We start from the raw sequence: 16541 nt of genomic DNA on the forward strand, positions 1-16541 counted from the left end.
GGCTTAGGCCTGCTCCCGGGTGGCAGAGGGCAGGCCCAATCCCTAGGTGCAGCCCCTGGTTGGGCTCAGAGCAGGGCCAATTGGGGAGTTGGGGCACCGCCCCCTGTCATGCACAGAGCAGGGTGGATCGGAAGGTAGCGATGCCACCCTCAGTCATGCTCAGGGTAGGGCCAATTGGGGGGTTGGGGCACCGCCCCCTGTCACACTCAAGGCAGGGTCAGTGGGGAGGTTGTGGCGCCACACCCTGTCACACACAGAGCAGGGCCAATCAGGGGGTTGGGGCGCTGCCCCCTGTCACAGAGCAGGGCCCATCAGGGGGATTGATGCTCTGTACCCTGTCGCGCACAGAGCAGGGTCAATCAGGGGGTTGGGGAGCTCCCCCCTGTCACGCACAGAGTAGGGCCGATAGGGGACTTGGGGCACCGCCCCCTGTCACACACAGAGCAGGGCAGATCAGGGGGTTGGGGAGCCACCACTGTCACACTCAGGGCAGGGCCGATGGGGAGGTTATGGCTCTACCCTGTCACAGAGCAGGGCCCATGGGGGGCGGGGGTTGAGGCGCCGCACCCTGTCACACACAGAGGTGCAGGGCGATCAGGGGGTTGGGGAGCTCCCCCCTATCAGGCACAGAGCAGGGCTGATCAGGGGATTGGGGCACCTTCCCCTGTCATGAACAGAGCAGGGCGGATAGGGAGGTTGAGGCCCCACCCCCTGTCACACACAGAGCCACAGGGTGATCAGGGGATTTGGTCGCTGCCCCCTGTCACACTGATCCCGGTGCCAGGAGGCCTCGCGGCTCCACTGATCCCGGTGCTGGGAGGCCTTGCGGCTCCACTGATCCTGGTCCTGGGAGGCATATTACCCTTTTACTATATAGGATAGAGGCCTGGTGCACGGGTGGGGGCCGGCTGGTTTGCCCTGAAGGGTGTCTTGGATCAGGGTGGGGGTCCCCACTGGGGTGCCTGGCCAGTCTGGGTGAGGGGCTGAGGGCTGTTTTCAGGCTGGCGGGTGACTGAAGCTCCCAACTGCTCCTTTTTTTCTTTTTTATTCTGGGCCAGCTTTAGCTCTGGCTCCAGCTCTGAGGCCTCTGCTGCCGAAAGCAGGTATCTGGTTTGTTTGCGTTCTATAATTGAAACACTGTATCAACTCCAGCTCTGAGATCCCGGCTGGCTGAAAGCCCGGCTGGGGTTTTGTTTAGCTTCTATATTTGTAACTATGTTTCAAACTGCAAGCTCAGAGGCGGCAAGGCAGGCGGGGAAGGTTGGAGTTCTCCGTCACTGAAGCAAGCAAGCCTCATGTTAGCTTCAAGCTGCCTGGCTGCTGCCCACCATCTTGGCTGGCAGTTAATTTGCATATCTTGCTGATTAGCCAATGGGAAGGGTAGCGGTCGTATGCTATTTACCATGTTTCTCTTTTATTAGATAGGATATTTCAGAGAGGAAGGGAGAGAGAGAGAGAAACATCAGTGATGAGAGAATCATTGATTGGCTACCTCCTGCACACCTCCTACTGGGGGTTGAGCCCACAACCCAAGCATGTACCCTGATCCAGAATTGAACTATGACCTCCGGTTGACAGGTTGACGTTAGCACACCAGCCAGGCAGTACACAAGGCTTTTAATGGTAGGACATCTTGTGAACTGAGGATCCTTGAAAGAATTGCATAGTAGTTGTTTTTTAATTAATAATATTCACATTTTATTTAGGGAGTGCCTTGAATAAAACCTTAAATGGTGGGGATAAGTTTGAAAGACTAATGAGAATTGAGACATTACTTCAGGTAGGCAAAACTATGGAGGTGGGAGCTATGTTTCATTGGCAGAGTTAGAGCATTGGATTCAGATAGGTTCCCCATGGAGGGGCTTAAAAACTAACTAGTTTGAACTAAGGTGAATTAGAGGATAAGAGTAGCCAAATCAAAGTTGCCTCTCTGAGACTTCTCACTTTCCTTATCCTACTCCATACTCAAAGCTGGGTGCTCCCAGGAATATAAAGAACAAGTGAGAGAAGTGAAAACTGAGGAAAGCAGCAGGGCCAGGGCTCTTGGCTGCAGGGTTCTAGGGAAGGTCATCGTTATCCTGGTAACCTTGAAATACCAGCCTTGTCTGCTCTCTTCCTTTTCTGCTGGAGTGGATCTGGTGGAAAATGTCAAGGTTCCTCCATACAACTCTTGTGAGACTCAAAGCAGCCTTTTTGGTTGAAAAGAGCAGTGTGTGGGTGAGGAGGAAGAGAAGTTTTCATGGGAATGCTGCCTCTGGCTGGGATCAGGAAGTCATCACATGATCTCCACAAGGAGGCTTAATCTTTTTTCTTCCTCCTTTTCACAGCCACAAAGAGATTAAAACATGCTCCTTGTCTCTGGGGAGTCTTGAATCTGTATTACTTTTAACCACATGGGGCCTTTTGTAATTCTGTTCCATCTACTTGCAGACAGAATTCAACTTCTCATGTTAAACTTAATGAAGAATTTTGCTTTACACTTGCCCCCTATCAGGCTTCTCAGTAAATAACTTAGAAAGCCTCCATCACACCCCCGGGCTTCTGTGTCTACAACCCCAAGTCTGTTTTCTTAATCTTCAGAGTGTGCTCAGAGGAATGGCTAAAATGTAGTTTGTCCTCTTAATTTCTTTTACAAGGTTGATTTCTTTAAATTAACAGACCTTGTTGTTATTCTGAAATATAGGACACTAACTCCTCTGGCCCATATGTACGTGTCTTATTGTCAATACAAACTTCTTAAAGGTCAAACCTCATTTAGGCTGGTTATTCTCTGAACTGTAGTTGTACATCCTCTAGGTGTCTCTGGTTTATAGAATTGAGTGTCCTATTGAAACCAAAGTGTTGTGATCGGGTCCGCGTTTGTTGTCTGGCAAAATCAAGAATGAGTTCACAGAAAAGATGTTAAGAAAAGCAAAGTTTATTGAAAGATAAATGGACTCCCTGCAGCAGAGAGTAGCAGGGAGGGGGCCCAAGCAGTTGCGGGTTATAATTCTTGGTCTAGGGGTAGATTTATGTTTTTCTGGCTTCTGATTGGTTCTTTCACAGAATTCTGCCTTAGCAACATCCATACATTTTAAAGCTCACATCTCTGGCATGCACCCTTCTTCCACCTAGCCGGATTGCCTTAGCAACTCCTGCCTAACTGGGTCTAGTCCAGTGGTTGGCAAACTGCGGCTCAGCAAGCCGTGGCTCGCGAGCCACATGCGGCTCTTTGGCCCTTGAGTGTGGCTCTTCCACAAAATACCGACTTCTGCGCGTGGGCCATGAAGTTTCAATCGCACTGTACGTGTGCGCCCACACGTGGTATTTTGTGGAAGAGCCACCCTGAAGAGGCCAAAGAGCCGCATGTGGCTCTCGAGCCGCAGTTTGCCGACCACGGACTAGTCTTTCCTGCCTATGGTCTCATCCCTGACTACCTAGCCCTCTTCTATCTCCTCACTATCCTTTCCTGGAGGATTATTATATGAGTCAATCCATCAGTTAATGCAATACTCTATTAACCAAAATAGGGGCTCAGTAAATCTTTGCAAATATTGTTGAGCATCTATTATCTGGCATATGCTGAGCGATGGGGATGCCATGGTCAGCACAATAGAGAGGTTTCTACCTTGTGAAGCATGCTAATGTCTATTATGATAATATTTTAATTTTAGTAATTTGAAATCATATTTATAACTATGTACATAGATTTTCAATAGTTTCCCCCCTCTGGTTAAATGACTTTTTAAGCTGTTACTATGGACAGAACTATGAGGGAAGATGGCAGGACCTATGTCGTCTCATGAGTTAGAGTCAAGGTTTTCTGGGATTAGTCACATTTCAAGTGACCTCTGAAAGATGAGTAGAAGTCTGGTCAGTGAAGAGAACAGTGGATATGAGAGCATTCCAGATAAAAGGGTTATATCCTAAGAAAAGACCCCAAAGTGAAAGAATCATGGCATGTTCAAGGACATTTAAGGTGGCGATAACCCACAAAGCTATGGAGATGTGATATAAGTATGGAGGTATATATGTAGATGAGAGCATAGTCCTTAAATGGTTTAAAGCAGAGTTTTGAAATTATCATGTGCAAATTAGAAAATTCTACTCAAGCTGCTGAGATGACAACAGATGTGGGGGGTGGGAGCAAGAGTAAATGTAGAAATAATTGTTAGAGATTTTTGGAATAATCCAGGCAAGAAATCATGTGGCTTGAACCAGAGTGATGATCCATGAGACAGATGGAAGTGAGTGGATTTGAGAGATATTTAGGGGATGAATTCAAGAAGAATGAAAGGGGAAGGGGAACAAGATTTGGGGGTAACATCTAGGTTTCTGGCTTGTGCCATTATCTAAAATAAGAAATAATCAAGGATAAAATGTTCATGGGAATTGAATATGGGTTCATTTTAAACTATTGAATTTGCAAGTTTAAGCTATTGTCTAGCCACGGGTGTCCTCTATTTTCTGAGGTTTGCGTTGATCATTCACACACTCACTGGTTTTGACCTAGTCAACCTTGCTCTCTTCCCTCACTCTGATCATTTGTCTCTGCTTATTTATTTGACGATAGTTTAAACATTCTTCTCTAGGTTTGTTCGATTTTAAAAGTAGCTACAATTTATTGAGTGTAAGTAACATAATCAGCTCAGTTTGAATAACTCCCATTTTAAAAATAACTTTTATTATGGAAATACTTAAAATAGTCAAACTAGAGAAAAAAATAATGAGTTATCCTGTACCCATCATCATGATTCAACAACTTGAGTTATATACTTGAAATCTGTATGGTTTTGTGAACTCATGTCCCTCCAATAAATTCAATTAAAAAAATCATCAACTATTACCTTTCTCTAGGGATTGTTTCTTCTGTCCCACCAAAATAAAAAGAAATTCTTTAGTATTTTAAAACTAATTTCATATTTTCTCTATAACCTCTCAGTATACATATTTAACAAGGAAGGACTTAAAAATATAACCACAATAGCAGTACAGCATCTCAGACAAAAAGAGAGAACAATAATTCCTTACTAGTAGTACCATCTAATTTTAAGTCCGTGATTAATTTACTTTAATTATATTAAGAAAAAATTGTTTTTCAAGATCCAAACAAGGTCTATACAATGCTTTCGGTTAGTGTATTTCTTAAGTTTAAAAATATCTGCGTTTTTTTTTTTCTTCTTTTTATATGCAATTTATATATAGAAGAAACTGGATTTTGTCCTGTAGAATTTCCCCACTTTGCAGGGTTGCCTAATTTTATCCCTATGGTATCGCTAGACATGTTTCTTTATCCTGTATTTTCTATCATCTCATAGGTTTTCAATAACAATCTTTTGCATTTTCTATAATTAGGAATTAGATCTAGAGAGTTGGTTAAATTCAGCGTCAATTTTGTTACTGTTTTTGTTAAGAGTTACTTCACAGTCTTGCTGTGCACTACTTTCTCAAAGACAGCAGAGGAACCAATTGTATGGTTTTGCAGTAGCAGTTTTTTTTAATTTGATCAGTGGTTTGAAGTGCTTTCAGACTGTCTTATCTACTGTATAGTTCCATGACAAAATTTTACCTCATGGTTTCATTATTTACTGATAATTGTTTCCTACATCCATTGTTTCATTTAAAAAATACAATAATAGCCCTAACCAGTTTGACTCAGTGGATAGAGCGTCAGCCTGCAGACTCAAGGGTCCCAGGTTCGATTCCGGTCAAGGGCATGTACCCAGGTTGCGGGCACATCCCCAGTAGTGTGTGTGCAGGAGGCAGCTGATCGATGTTTCTCTCTCATTGATGTTTCTAACTCTCTATCCCTCTCCCTTCCTCTCTGTAAAAATATCAATAAAATATATTTTAAAAAAATACAATAACAGTGAACTTTCTACTTTTACATGCATTTATTAATTGTATTTTTTTTGTAAAGAATAACTTTTCCTTTGACATACATACAAAAAAGGAAGGGTAAATGCTCAATTCTTGTTCTTTATCAATTTCCAGAGTAATGATTTGGTGCCTTAACAACCTCTAATCATAACTTATATACATATTTGTTTTAACTATCATGATGACTTCTATACTTTTATGTATTTGGTATGTTTCTTTTCAAGGTAAAAATTGATACATCTTTGCCCAATATTCAGCTAATTGGTAGACATCAACCAAGCTACATTATGATATGTTGGGTAATAATTATCATGTTTGTGTTTATGTGTACTCATGTGTAGAGTTGAAGGGAAAATATGTAGCTATCAACTCTCTACAGTTTAAGTTTAGGCTCATTCATTATTTAATAAATATTGAACATCTACCATGCCAGGGTCTTATACTAGATACCTGGGGGACACAAAGTTGTGTAATTCACAAGCCTCAATTTCCCTTGGATTTGAAGGTATGAAGGCACACCCTAAGTTTTTATCCAAAGTCTGCCAGTTATTAGTTCTTAGGCCCCATGGCAATAAAAATAGGGGAAGGATAATAAGGATATATTTATGATTTGTTCAATAATTTCATTTTAAGCATATACTTACGATTTGTTTCATAGTTTAACATATTACTGCCAGAGTATTCTTAGCCTTGTCACATAAGGCTCTTTGGAGCTCTTTGGAGTGTTTAACATGCATTTTCACATGTTATAGTACATGTTAAACACATAATACAAATTCTGACACATATAAGTACTCAATAAATGTTAACTGTTATTATTAAAAACCACAAATCAGGTGCTCGTAGTGTTTATTGCTACAGGGTTCTCATTACTTTTAGACCTTCTCAGTGTTAAGAACTAACAAATAACTACTTTAATAGTTATATATAATTAGTTTTCATTATTACAAAGTAGCCCCTTCTTCTCTACGTGACATTTTCACTTTCCCTTTTCTTCTAATTAAAACCTGATTCTCTAAGATACTGAACTTTGGCCATTACACCAAGATGTCATGCTTCCTTAGAATTCTGAGTTTAGCACATGCTCTTTGTCCTTCTAAGAATGCTTTTCTCTATTATTCACTTGCACAATCTAGTCACACTGTAACTACAGGTCTCCTTCAAGGATAGGTGAGGGCCCTTGCTGGTTTGGCTCAGTGGGTAGAGCATCAGCCTGCAGACTAAAGGGTCCCAGGTTCGATTCCGGCCAAGGGCACATGCCTGGGTTGTGGGCTCGATCCCCAGTAGGGGGTGTGCAGGAGGCAGCCGATCAATGATTCTCTCTCATCATTGATGTTTCTATCTCTCTCTCCTTCTCCCTTCCTCTCTGAAATCAATAAAGAAATATATTTTTTTTTTAAAAAAAAAGATGAGTGAGGGACTTCTTTTTTTTTTAATCCTCTCATTATAACCTAAATTCACCTTTGTCATTGTAATCATCACAATACATTGCAATAATCTGTTAATTTGTCTGATGCTTCCTTCAGACCAATCCTTTGAGGGTAAAAATGTGATTTAATGCCAAGTACCTGGTTTAGTGTCTGGCACTTTAAAAATATCTTCATTAGATGGCAAATGCATGGATTGATGAATGGATAGATCTATTTGCTCTTCATTTTCCTTATCTTGTGAAATGTATTTTAAAGTTCTAAAATTTTAAACATGTAGAAGATAAATAATAAAATGAGTATCCATAAAACCACTATACTGATTTAATAAATCATATCATTTTAGGCTAATAACGATTTTTTAAGATCAGATTATACCATTTTAGAGACAGGAAAGGCAGAGTTGGAGGAAGATAGGAAAAAGTATGAATGATATTAGCTCCCATTGTGAACATAGTATCAGATACTGAGTCAGGAGAGCAGAACCAGCAGTAAACTCAGCGTCGATTGCTAGAAGTAAGAAGGCCCCCGTGAAAAGAGCTTGATGGAAGAAAGGGACACATTTTGCCAGTACTCTGATAGAGGCTTAGCTGAGCAAAAGGTGAGGACCAGTATTTATGTAGGATTTATTCAACAATCATTTTCATGCAGAATTACTTATCGGATGTCCACTTTGATCTAGGCATTTCACATACAATTTTAAAAAATGTAATCAAACAAGCCTGCAAGGTACATATAACCGCCTATAGTCATGAAAACTGATGTTAATAATTAAGATCAAACTACCATTAAATTGCAGAGGTCATATCCGTCTGTATAATTCAAAATCTCACAAAAATACTCTATTTTATTGTTACCTTCTATGTTAATGCAGTTTTACTTGCTGATTACACTTTGCTGTACTAATCCTGTTTCTATCTGATCTTGATGCCATATCTTGCTTCTGCCATATTCTCATGCTCATAACTATTATGAAGGTCATCTTTGGGTATTTGCCTTATCTTTGATAAGCTTCTAGATTTATAGATAGATGATCTTAGTTATCTCCAGTTCTAGTTTAAAGGTTGTCTTTTGCAATAGATTACCTCAATCATACACTAAATTTCCCTTCAACAGTGATTCTCATAGACAGTTGGCTGTTAAGCAAATTGTGCTTACCACAGTGCTGAATGACTTGTATTTTCTTTGCCTCAATTGATTGTCTATAAATTACCCAGAGGGTATTAATCTTTGTCCATTTCCTGATTGTGCACTATTCTACTACACCCAGAGCTAGTTTTACTATCGCTTAATGATCTAAATAGCATTAACAAAGGGCAAAGCATTGCAGGAACAATGGATATTAGTTTAAACACATCATAAAAAATGGGCAAGTAGGAAGACAGACAGAACTGTAGGGGATGCTGAGAGACAGCACAGCCAGTGTCTCATAAAAAAAATCTATTATCATCATAAAAGAGTAAAAACCAACATAAATAAATGTATTATAATGGAAAGTAAACACATAGAACTCTTAGAAAGAAAATAGGTTTAAAAAAAAATGGATCTATGATAGAGTCAGGTAGACAACTGGTCACCTCTGGGTTAGAAGAGTCAACCTGGTAAGCTGGAAAACACTGGGTCACACATTAATTCAAATTAGTTCTGGTTCTGCCATGTTCTGTGATATTTTGCCAAGCACCTAACCTCTCTGGTTTTGACCTTTCACAGTTCTAAAATGGAAGTGATAATGCTAGCCTGGCCCACTTCCAAATGTTGTTAAAATAATGCTGCTTTTCCATAGCTTTAGTATAAATAACAAGGTACACTCACAAAATCAATCTTCTTGTGTCTTGACATTTAAACTATTTTCATTTCAAATCTGAGCTCCCATCACAACCCACAATTTCAGATTGGCCATTTGAAACCAATTGTCTTTTTCTGAACAGCTCCTATTGTTCCTGCAAATCTCTTGATCCCTGTGATAAATAGAATAAAGAGTGTAATTCCTAACATTATTTCCACTCCCACTAAATTAACATAACTAGCCTATCACTTATGGGGAAGAGAAGAAATGAACCTAGTGGTTATGCTTCAAGTGATATCTTTTCAAATGGATGCAGAATGTCCTATATAAGACAATGATTGAAAACATGTTTACCTAAGTAGCCTATAGAATGCTTCCCTTCTCAATTCACTTTTTTTCAAGTAGTTACATAGATTACTGAACTAAGTATAGGCTTATAAACATTTTTACCTAATCCCAACTTTTGTGCTGTCTTTAGAGTTTAGAGTCCTGCCTGTCCTTTTAAGTTAATTTCATATGACACTTAATCTGATGGTCTGTTGACTGTTCCCAAGATTAATTTGCACTGAAAACATTAATTTTAATCATCTTTCTAATTTTATTTCTGGAAAAAAATCACATTCATTCCAGCAAACATGTATTTATACAGATGAGGCAAATGTAGGTTTACAGTTGTTCATATGAAGAATAATACAATACTAAATAAATAATAATAGAAGAATAAACTCTGTTTGGCATGCACTCACTTATAAACTCACTTTTGCCCCATCCTGTATTACCCAGTGCTTCACACTATATTCAGAAGAATAAAGGGCAGTCCTACTTTTAAGGAGTCAGAATAACACATATTCCTTTGTTTCTTCATTTAATCAATTAACAAATATTGAGAGTTTTTATTTTTCCAAACAATGTGTGTGACAACAGAGAATAACAGTGACAAATGAGCCGTGGTCTCTGCTCTAAAGTAGTTCACATTCTGGCAAGAGATTCAGAGAAATCAAGAGACAATTACAGGACAGCTTGTGAAGTGCATGTCATTAATAATATTGACTGTGGTATCAGTCAGGGTCCTGGCAGGAAACAGCTGACACACTCAAGCTGACTTTTTGAGGGTTAGTTTCATAAAAGAACTATTTACAATTTGGGGAGCAGGGTTAAAGAAAGTGAACAAGGAATAATGTAGTACCCTAGGCAAGAAGGGCAAGGGAAGGAAACAATTACTGGAACACAAAGGTCACTGTATTGACTGAGCCAGCTGGCAGGAGCTGAATCTTGCAGAAGGATACAGACAACCTCTGGCTAACCGGCAAAGAGGGATTTGGGGACTGAATACCCTGACCCTGACTTCACTTTCCTCTCTCCTCTGATCTTTCTGTCTGTGCACTTCTGTGGATGAAGCCAAGCTCAAGCCAAAGGAGCCTGGAGCCCCTTACTGAGGTTCTTATTAGTAAGCCTCCTAGAGCCCAGAACAGGGCAAAGAAGGCAAAGAATGGGCCTAGGAGGCCGAAGGAATGGTATCTAGCACAAATGCCTACTCTCTGTTTTTCGCATCATTTATCTTTGCAATGAACTGTATGAAATGGTTATTCTGATCAAGAAAATGGGGTTCAGGAAAGTTAAATGACTTACCCAAGGAGATGCAACTGATAACTGATGGATCCAGGGATTGAACACACCAGTGTGGTTACACTCTCTGTTCTTTTCACGAGATCTATATGTTGGAATTTGTGTGAAGGAAATTATGGAAACACAGTGAAGACATATAACCCAGATCATCTCTGAAGGGACTTGGAGAGACTAGATTGTCAGGAAAGGTTGCCTGAGGAGAGATAATGCCTGAACCGAATTTCGACAGAAGAATGATATAAATAAACAGAAGAAGGGGAAGAAAGTATAGTTCAGGCAGCGGGAGCAGCAAAACGCAAAGATGACAACATGAATTTAAGACTTCTAGTAATTGATTATGACTGAAAGAGGCAGGGCAGAAGAAATGAGAAAAAATGACTTCTATACCAGCAGGTAAAAAATAGATATGACTTGGGAACTTTTAGGTGAGTTAAAGGCTGCATGCTATTACCTCATGGTGTATAGATATTAAAGCTTATGTGGACAAATGAATAGAATTATTTTAGGTGAAAATAAGATAAAAGAAGATTTATAGAAAGACCATTACAAACAAAAACACAAAATGCTTCTTCATTATTGAAACCCAACTCTTTTGTCATTGGAATTCAATTCATCATCCTCAAGGACTAGGACAACATTTTCTAGAAGTTGTATCATTATAACATGTAAAATTCTTATTACTGTGCACAGTTTTATAATAATTTGTGCTATAAAAGTGGCTCATAATCCTAAACCCATTTTAAATACTATTGTATTTATGATGCGATTAGCAAGGCTTTAGCTTGAGAGTTCTATAATAATAGATTGGATATATATAGCTTGGTCCGCATAGCATTTAGATATAAACTCTGTTATTTTTGTCAAACATCACCCTTTACCCAATGATTGACCAATAATATAGCCTTTATCTAGAATCAATCATGATCAAAGCAAAGTCAAACATATAAGAAAAAATAATAGGCTTTTGTTCAAGACCAGAGTTTTGCCCTATACTAGCCATTAACCTCATTTTGATCCTCAGTTTTTCTTTTTGAAAAATAGGGATAATAAAATCAGCTCACAGAATTTCTATGAGAATAAACTTAGATAATGTCTTTAAAATAGGAGGCTTCTAGCCCTCAGTTCCTCTAAAATCCCATACCCATTTCACTTTGTATTTTATATATCTTTTTTCTGAAGGTCATGTCATTATTTGACTTAAGGACAGGTAAAATTTTTAAATATGGAATATATATATATATGTGTGTGTGTGTGTGTGTGTGTGTGTGTGTGTGTGTGTGTGTATTCCATTTGTTCCTTATATGAAGTACTTCTTTAAAAATGTCAGACAATAAAATTTTGAATTATCAGCTTCCCTTTCATCTCACATGATCTCAATTTGTTCATAGTTGAGCTTAGTAACAAGTATATCTTTGTGCTACTTAGATTCTATATCATATTATTTCTATTTTATACAATAGAGAATCAGACCCTCTAAGGGAGTAAGAAACTTTTCCCCGATCCTCTGAGTGGTCTGTAGCTGTAACTGAATTCTCAAACATACAATTCCCCATTCTTTGTGACCACTTGAACTCCTAAAGGATCTGATATTTACAAAGCCTTTGATATCATCAGATGAAAATTGCTACTATACACAAAGTCATATTTATGTCATATGATCAGAAGCACTGAAACACAGAGAAAACATGTCCTTTATGCTGTAGGAAGGCAACTCTGATGCAGCCTGAACTGTTGGGCTTTATGTTAGCATAGAAGAAGCTGGGATGAGCCAATTGCCCCACATCAATACAGATTATGAAACAGTCCTGGGGAAAGAGAAACTGTGGGAAAATGTGCTAGTTTCCCATAGAAACTTTTAGCTATACCACATTATATACCACATCAATCCAATTGTGTCCTCCCAACATGCTTCCCTTCTTTCACCCTGTCAAGAAAACATCGTTTATTACAAACTAGGAATGTACAGAGCACTGACAGCTTTCAGATACTTTTAACTGTATGATTCAGTTTCACTTCCTGGCGTTATAATGATTAAACGCACATACTGTGCAAAAGGTGAGCTAAGGACATCGAGTCTACATCAGGATGACAGAAAACAGGGGAGCTTTTCTTTGATTTGACAGCCCGGGCCCTACAGCAGAGTCAGTCTACCTTGTCTATGCCATTCTTTAGTGGCTTAGAATCTTTTCACAAGAGCTGGGTTAGCAGACTTATTTTTGTAATGAAAGTCACCTTATTTTCTTTTAGTGTCTAAATTAAGGAGAAATGAGAATATGTCACATATAAGCTTTTTGTTATAAGACTCCTAGGGATTCATTTGATTGTTTTCCTCTCCAGGTTATAAATATAATATGTAGTTGTAGAAACATGAGGTAAAAAACTGATGCAGATTCTCAGCATGCTTTACAATAAACTTAATCTTTATAATAAACATATATATACATCTTTAATATATATATATATATATATATATATATCCCGGTGCACAAAAATTTGTGCACTGGGGGACAGGGTCCCTCAGCCCGGCCTGAGCCCATTCACAGTCCAGGACCCCTTGTGGGATGTCCTGTCAACTTAGGCTCACTCCCCGGGGGATCAGGCATAAGCTTGCAGTCAGACATCCTTCTGGCAGCCAGGGAGCCCTCGGGGGAAGTCGGACTAAAGGCTTAGGCCCCCAAGGGATCGGGTCTAAACCATTAGTTGGACATTCTTAGTGCTGCCACGGACGTGGGAGAGGCTCTTGCCAACACCTCTGTGCTGGCCAGCCATGAGCCAGCTTCTGGCTGAGTGGCATTCCCCATATGGAAGTGCACTGACCACCAGGTGGCAGCTCCTGCATTGAACATCTGCCCCCCTGGTGGCCAGTGTGCATCATAGCAACCGGTCATTCTGCTGTTCAGTCAATGTGCATTTTAGCCTTTTATTATTATTATATAGGATGTCCCTATATAATAGAGTCCCAGTGCACAAAAATTTGTGCACTCAGCGGGGGGGGGGGGGGGGGGCAGGGTCACCTCAGCCTGGCCTGTGCCCTCTCACAGTCTGGGACCCCTCTGGGGATGACCACCTGCTGGCTTAGGCCTGCTCCCTGGGGGATTGGGCCTAAGCTGGCAATCAGACATCCCTCTGGCAGGCCAGCAGCCCTCGGGGGATGTCCACTTGCCAGTGGGGAGCAGACGTAAGCTGCAGTCAGACATCCTTAGTGCTGCTGAGGAGGCAGGAGAGGCTCCTACCACCACCGCTGTACTGGCAGCCATCAGCCTGGCTTGTGGCTGAGCAGAGCTCCCCCGTGGGAGCGCACTGACCACCAGAGGGCAGCTCCTGCATTGAGCGTCTGCCCCCTGGTGGTCAGTGTGTGTCATAGTGACCAGTCATTCCCAGTCTTTCTGCTGTTAGGGTCAGTTTGCATATTACCCTTTTACTATATAGGATAGAGGCCTGGTGCATGGGTGGGGACCGGCTGGTTTGTCTTGAAGGGTGTCCCAGATCAGGGTGGGGGTCTCGCTTGAGCGCCTGGCCAGCCTGGGTGAGGGGCTGATGGCTGTTTGCAGCTGGTCACACCCTTTTCAGGGTGGGGGTCCCCACTAGGGTGCCTGGCCAGTCTGGGTGAAGGGCTGAGGGCCGTTTTCAGGCTGGCCGATTTCTTTTCTTACCGCACTATAATAAAAGTAAGAATTAGCTTCATAGCCCTTGTCAATTTGGCTCAGCTGTGGACTGAAGGGTCTTGGGTTTGATTCTGTTCAAGGGCACTTACCTCAGTTGTAGGCTCAATCCTCGGACCCAGTTGGGGCTCCTGTGGGAGGCAACCAGTCGATGTGTCTCTCTCACATTGATGTTTCTCTTTGTCTGTCTCTCCCCCTCACTTCCACTCTTTCTAAAAATCAATGGAAAAAATATCCTCAGATGAGGATTAACAACAACAAAAAGGGAATTCACACACCATCTATATATATAAAAGCCAAGTGACCTTTATGACCAGACAACTGGACAACTGGATGACTGGCTGGTAGCTATGACACGCACTGAACACCAGGGGGCAGACACCCAATGCAGGAGCTGCCTCCTGGTGGTTAGTGCACTTCCATAGGCAACCTCCTGCAACCAGCCAACCTCCTGTGGTCCCTCCTCCCAGCCGGCCAACCTCCTGCAGTCCCTACCCCCTGGCCGGCCAGCCTTGATTGCCCTGGTCGCTGACCAGACCAAGGGACCCCACCTGTGCATGAATTCATGCATGGGGCCTCTAGTATATTTATAAGTAATAAATTATAAAAAATATAAAAACAGGCATTACAATATTTTAGAGTTGAACGTACAAGTTTTATGTAACAAAACCTGGAATATGCAGACAAAAATGTTCCTTAGAAGGAAATTTATAGTTCAGAATATGTATATGTCAATAGAGATATTACTAAAAAATAGTGATTTAAGTGTTTAGTTCAAGGGAAAACAGAGGAAGCCAAAGAGCATAAAACAAAAGAAATAAGGTAAAGTAGTGACTTTAAAGACAACTAAACAATAAAGAGAATCTTTTTTTTAAGAATTAATAAAATAGTTTAATTTCTTAGTTGATTGGTAAAAATAAGAGAAAGCACAAATTAACTATGAATTTATAAAGGTAACATAACTGTAGATGCAGAGAGTATTAAACAAAATCATATAAGAATTCCACGAAAAAAGTTATGATTAAAAATTTAAAGGCTTAGATTCTTTCGCCTTTTGGGTAAATATAATAAATAAAATTGACTTTGTAAAAAATAGAACATCTGAATAAACTCTAAAACAATTAAAGTAATTAATTAGTAGCAAAATATCCATGTCTTTGACAAAAGCAATATTTCCAGGTAGTTTCACAGTTATGTTTTGTCAAAACATCCAGGAACACATATTTCCTATTTTAAATCCTTATAAATAATAAAAACAGTCCAGTTCCCTTTATTTTGAAACTATACCAAGACGGTATGAATAAGGAAAACCAAAAGGAAATATCACTTATGGACATAGTGCAAAAACCTTAATAAGATTTTAGCAAACAAAACTAGCAAATTAATTTTTAAAATAGTGCATTATGACCAACTAGAATTCATCTTAGTAGCTAGATTATTTATAATTATAAATACAGCAATAGATTTGTCTGAAGCGTACTTCAATTTCACTTCCTGATAAAATTTAGTACAAATAAATGATAAAGGGGATTCGTAAACGAATTAATTCACAAGGACATGAGTGAAAGAAGAGACAGTAACACAGTTGGGATGATGCGATACAAAAGATGAATGGTAAAGGTAGCAGTCCTCACCACGCTCAGCCCTAACCTGGAAGGAAGGAAATCAACAAACCTATGCAATGTGTACTGAGGGAAATCGGCAAGGTGCAGGAATTGACAACACAATGTAACTTTGGAAGTGAGTGTGGAGGAAACACTGAAAACAGTATGATTCCTGGAAAGTCTTTTGAAGATGCAGTTTAATTCCAAGATCTCGAACCACAGTCTTCAGTGTCTCCTCCAGCACTCCACTGCCAGCCAGCAGAAGCGCAGAAGATACATTCCTCTCTGAGAACCTTTTCCGCACCTTCTCCAACAGATGAAATGCCCAGCTGCTGATGGGAGTACTGCACTGAACACAGAGGAACTGGGAAGAAGCCCATCTACCTATTCAAAGGTGGTCCCCAAAAGTCAATCCTCATCTCCAGTTTAACTCCTAGATTTCTAACAGCCGTTTGTTTTCTTTTCTATTTCTTGGAAGAGATAGGCAGTTTTCTCTGAGAAATCTAACCAGTGCTAGAAAACAGTGTGGGGTTTCCAAATGAAACAGCTTTTTCAGAGACCTCTCTGTTAAGCCTAT

Source organism: Myotis myotis, unplaced genomic scaffold (assembly GCF_014108235.1).
Source record: "Myotis myotis isolate mMyoMyo1 unplaced genomic scaffold, mMyoMyo1.p scaffold_m19_p_10, whole genome shotgun sequence".
Classification (NCBI taxonomy): domain Eukaryota; kingdom Metazoa; phylum Chordata; class Mammalia; order Chiroptera; family Vespertilionidae; genus Myotis; species Myotis myotis.